Source organism: Mchenga conophoros, linkage group LG17, assembly GCF_057382185.1.
Source record: "Mchenga conophoros isolate Kocher_MC1m ecotype Shallow Benthic linkage group LG17, M_conophoros_male_GT1.1, whole genome shotgun sequence".
NCBI lineage: Eukaryota > Metazoa > Chordata > Actinopteri > Cichliformes > Cichlidae > Mchenga > Mchenga conophoros.
The window spans coordinates 1,887,306-1,892,722 of record NC_140542.1 but is presented as its reverse complement, the minus strand read 5'-3'; the positions used below and the strand labels follow the sequence as shown (position 1 = coordinate 1,892,722).

The 5,417-nt window shown below is 38.8% G+C and overlaps 1 long non-coding RNA gene across 1 annotated transcript; it reads left to right on the top strand.

Annotated features, from left to right (window-relative positions):
- Nucleotides 1-766: 766 nt before the first annotated feature.
- On the top strand, nucleotides 767-4,281 carry LOC146554845 (uncharacterized). The gene is made up of 3 exons (XR_014889168.1): nucleotides 767-3,462; nucleotides 3,799-4,043; nucleotides 4,172-4,281. It is a non-coding gene; the product is annotated as an uncharacterized LOC146554845 (long non-coding RNA).
- The last annotated feature ends 1,136 nt before the right edge of the window (nucleotides 4,282-5,417 follow it).

Genomic DNA, 5,417 nt, shown 5'->3' with positions numbered 1-5,417 from the left:
CATAAGAGACAAATATTGTTTGTTTAATATGTTAGAATTATTACATTTGGCTCAATGCTTACATATATGAGTACATGATGACAATAATCACGACCCCACAGAGCGGGACATTCGCTTCAGCCGAAAATCTTAGAGGCGACCCAGAAAGCTGCAGGAAGAGCAATGACACATCCGGCAGCAGTTAAACCTACTTTAAGTAGGTTTAGACCCCACGAACCAGGCGATTCTCTTTCTGTTGTCTCTTGTTCATGTACCGCTGGGCGCTGAAGATTTTCCACGGTTTGTCTGAGTTCTGCCATCTCTTGCCTCAATTGTGCGTTTCCTTGCCCGAGTTGTGTGTTTTCTTGATAGAGTTGTGTGTTTTCTTGACTGAGTCGTGCGTTTTCTTGACTCAGTTGTGCGTTTTCTTGACTGAGTCGTGCGTTTGATTGACTCAGTTGTGCGTTTGCTTGACTCAGTTGTGCGTTTTCTTGACTCAGTTGTGCGTTTGCTTGACTCAGTTGTGCAAACGCACAACTCAGTCAAGCAAACGCACAACTGAGCTTGACTGAGTCGTGCGTTTTCTTGACTCAGTTGTGCGTTTGCTTGACTCAGTTGTGCGTTTTCTTGACTGAGTCGTGCGTTTGATTGACTCAGTTGTGCGTTTGCTTGACTCAGTTGTGCGTTTTCTTGACTCAGTTGTGCATTTGCTTGACTGAGTTGTGCGTTTGCTTGACTGAGTTGTGTGTTTTCTTGACTCAGTTGTGCGTTTGCTTGACTGAGTCATGCGTTTTCTTGACTCAGTTGTGCGTTTGCTTGACTGAGTTGTGCGTTTTCTTGACTGAGTTGTGCGTTTGCTTGACTCAGTTGTGCGTTTTCTTGACTCAGTTGTGCGTTTTCTTGACTGAGTTGTGCGTTTGCTTGACTGAGTTGTGCGTTTTCTTGACTGAGTTGTGCGTTTTCTTGACTGAGTTGTGCGTTTGCTTGACTCAGTTGTGTGTTTTCTCGAGTGATTGTTCTGATATATTGACTGAATTCTATGAACGTTTCACTGAGTTGTATGTGTTCTTCCCTGAGTTCCTCTGTCGTACGCTGCAGTGGGTCTAACTGATCACCGTTTCCCTGTGACATTTCTTTAAAGGTTTAAAGCTCAAAAGTGTCAAAAAAAAGGTCATCTAAAAAGTAGGGGTGGGGGAAAAAATCGATACTGTGTAGTATCGTGATATTTTGTTTTCTAATAATGTATCGATACAGGGACGGCAGAAATCGATATTTTGTTACAAAAAAAAGTTTTTGTGGACTCTGACTTCAGAGCACGTTGATCCTTTTTCTGAGCAAGAATCCTGACATTCCTTCACTGTCCAAATGTGTTTAACTTTTTTTTGGCAGCAATAAACACGACAGTTTACTTATTTTAATTTAAGACATGTTTTATTTTAATTAAGTTTAAAACTTTTTTATTTAATGTAAAATTATTTTGTTTTAATTTACTTTCAAATTCTTCAGTTGCTGAAGGGGCTGCATAGTTTTCATATTGCATAGTTCAGAATAGTTATAATTGTACCAGATGGTTGCATTCAGTTCAGTGGGACTAGACTGTAATACAAACCGTTCAGTTTGTCAACAATAAAACTGAAATGAGAGAAAGACTGAGTGTGAGACTTTGATATTAGATAAAATGAATATTGATCAAGTTTACCTTTATGTACAGAATCTGAATATCGCAAAATATTTTAAAAAATTGCAATAATATCGTATCGTGGGATGTATGGTGATTCCCACCTCTACTAAAAAGTATCTGTGACAGTGTATCTACAGATGTATTATGTAACAAATATTGTTTGTTTAATTTGTTGGCATTACTAAATTTGGCTCAATGCTTACATACATGTGTAAAAAGCAAATGTAGGAGCTGTTATATTAGCACTCGGTGTATTACTAACATAACCACATTAACATTACTGACACTCGCTGACTTTTAATAGTCATTCTATAAATGCTGTCCGTGTAAATGGTCTTACCTGTAAACACTGCATATCCACCGGATTCCAGCCAGAGTGGATTCTGGAGTCTTCCACGCTCCTGTTAGTGATCCTCCATCTGGATGGATGAGAACAACCTTCTGAACAATCTAGCAGGAGATGGCCCATATCTATGGGACTGATTTGTGCTAATAACGCCCATTGTATGGACTGATAACAGCCGAAGCGAGAAGGGTCTTGCTGCAGCCACTGTGGAGCTCCACAGTAACCGGATACACGTGACCTCCACAGTAGCCGGAAGCACGTGACCTCCACAGTAGCCGGAAACACGTGACCTCCACAGTAGCCGGAAGCACATGACCTCCACACTAGCCGTAAACATTCATGGATACCGTGGAAGTCTTGCAAGTTGATCACAAAGGTTGGTTAAGTCTTTCTTAAATAAATTTGCCGTTAGTGATTTCATAATTCTAGGAATCGTCTAGTTTTCTTACAATGATCACGTTGCCACTTATTTAGCGTTACAACAACATTCCTCCTTATTTGAATGTTTTTTCATCGTGCTCCATGGCAGAGAAACACACAGATATGCTTTTTCCTGGGCCTGGTTTCAGTAAGAGAGCTGGATTAACGGCTTCTGTGGGCGAGAAGAAGCAAAAACCACATTTTGCATTAGAGTATGATTTATTGTTGGCGTCAGAGATGCAAAATAACGAATACTTCAATACTGTACTTAAGTAGAATTTTCTGGTATCTTTACTGCTGTACTTTTTTGTGCCTACTGTATACTTCTTTATACTTCTACTTCTCACATTTTAGCACGCGTATCTGTACTTTGTAATCCGTACATTTGTAAATCAGCCCCCCGCACGCTGCTTTGGACGCAAGATTACTTCAAAATTTTGTACATAAATTATATTTTAAACCCTGTACTTCTTGCTTCGACTTGACTAAAAAGTCGAGTCAGTGCTTTCTAAACAGAGGTATCTAAACTGTAGTAAGGAACGTGTGCACTTGTGACACCTTTGGTTAGCGTCAACACAGTAAATTCCGTCACAAACAGATTTATATATTTATCAATACTTCTATTCATTATTCTTTTCTGTACAGCTTTTTTATTGCCCAGATTTTAGTTAGCCTCTGTTCAATTGACTGTTATATGTCAATAGAAACATGTCTCACAAATTAAAGTGTCTTGTAAAATATTTGTGGGGTTTTTTTTCAAGGATTTTCTTCCCAAATCTATTACATGCCAACTGTAAATTGTTATTTCTGCTAAAACCTTAACTTAAATGTATATATGGTGTTTATCTGTTTCTCTCTCTGTTTTAGATGCACACATCAATCTGGAATTCGGGCTTAAAGCCAGAATTGCAGGAATGCAACACGTGTTGCAGAGGACTCTTTCACTGCCCTCTGTGCCCCACTTTCAGCCCTACTGTCAGGGCAAAGATTGAGGAGCATCTAAGTGTGCATATAAAAAATGCTTTGCCTTTCAAAGGTATGTTTGTATTAAATATACTTTATAGTTATAAATATGCACTTTTTTAAGCACTTCTGCAGTATCTTTGTTGACTTAAAAGTTGCTGTTGATATTGTACAGTTCAGTTTATTCATCTGCAACAAAAATAGTGTTTTTATAAAATATATTTTTATTTACTTTTCACCACTTTTCTTGACATAAGTTTTGTGATCCATACCATTTTGCTTTCATTATTGAGGTTGGCTTGGATGTTTTTGTTAACATGTACAATCTGATTGTTAGACAAATTGATTGCATTCTATACAACTACATTTAAATTACATCTGTTTGTTTGTTTGTTTTTTTCTCTTACAGATAAAATGATATGCCGGTGCAGGCTGCCTTGTAGGACAACAGGACACTTTCACTGCCCTGTCTGTAAGATTACAATCATACGGCGTGGGGATATGGCAAGGCATTTATTGTCTTGTCAGCATTCTTCAATGCCAAGTCAGCCACCATTATCAGGACTGCTCCCCGCTGAACTCTCCGAGGAGACCCGTATTCCTCCGGCAGTACTCTTCGAGGAGCCCCGTTTCCCCCCCAAGGTTTTGTCTTCGGTATCTGAACCATTTTCTGAGTCTTTGTTAGAACATTCATTGGCTCTACCCTCTGTGTTCAATAAAACTGCAGCTGATGGAAAGTCCATGAAAATGACATGCCCTCACTGTGGCCTTACTCTTCATAGCTCTGGCAAGCTATTTGCACACTGGAGAGAGGAAGCCAAAGCTGTGCTTGAAGGACAACACGTGCCCATTTTCAGACTGAAAAAGCGCAAGTTCCAGGAAGTCAGTCAGGTCAGTATTCACTTTAAACAGTAGTGTAATTACATGGTTAGTGAAATTTGAATAACTGTTCTGCAACAGAGAAATAACTATGTTTTCATCCCCATTTGCCTGACACAGGAGCCAGCAGTTGTTGAAGATCTGCGTCCTGCTGTGCAGTGGGTTGTCCAAAATAAGGCACTTTTCTGTGGACATGTAACAATGCCCAAATATGTGTCCTTAAATCAAGAGCAGAGGGTCTTAATAGACATGTCAGAGGAAGAAGACACTGGAGCAAGGGACTTGTTCCTCTTTGTTTTTCAGTTTGCAGAGGACATGGAGCTCTTTTTGAAAGCATGTGCTGATGAGCAGGGGCTAAGGGTCAGTGCTATGTTTGACATGTAATGGACAAATGAAGGCACTGGCTGTGTTTGTTTGTTTGTTTAATATGTTGTTGTTGTTGTTGTTTTGTTTTGTTTTGTTTTTTGCGTAGTACAAAATTCCAATTAAACTTATTTCAAAATGTTGTTCACTTTATTCTGTGTCCATACTTATAATAAAGGATTACAGTGTAACAGCATTAAATGTAAATGTAACAGCATTTTTTTAAACTTGTAATTTCAAAATAAAAAGCTTATTGTTGATATTAACAGTAAAGAATTGCAATCAATAATATTTTTATACATTTTAAACATTAACACTCTGGGCTCTATCCTGGCCATCTGTGGACACTTCACTTATTCTTTTTTTTGACTACTGCACTGCAATGGACCAAAAGAATGACACGGGTTTGATCTTAAGGATCTAATAGTTGTGTGTGTTGTGCATGACATTGCCACACAAATATGTATTTGCAAGATAGAGTAGAATAAATTATGACGCATGAAATATTACATAGGCTGCAGTGAATTTCTGTTGATACAGCCTATTGAGCTTTGAGTTTCCCAGTCAAACTTAGCTTTGAAGCACATGCTAACAACACTTTTACTCTTGTACATTTCAAAACAAGACACCATAGCCAAAATATTAACAAAATATATATCAGGGCTCGCAAAATCGCTAGCCCGACGTCCCGGGGCTAGTGATATTTCCAGTCAGGCTACCAAAATCTATCTCAGCCCTGCCCGTCGGGCTATCATAGGAAGTAAAAATATATGACAATGCCTTTGC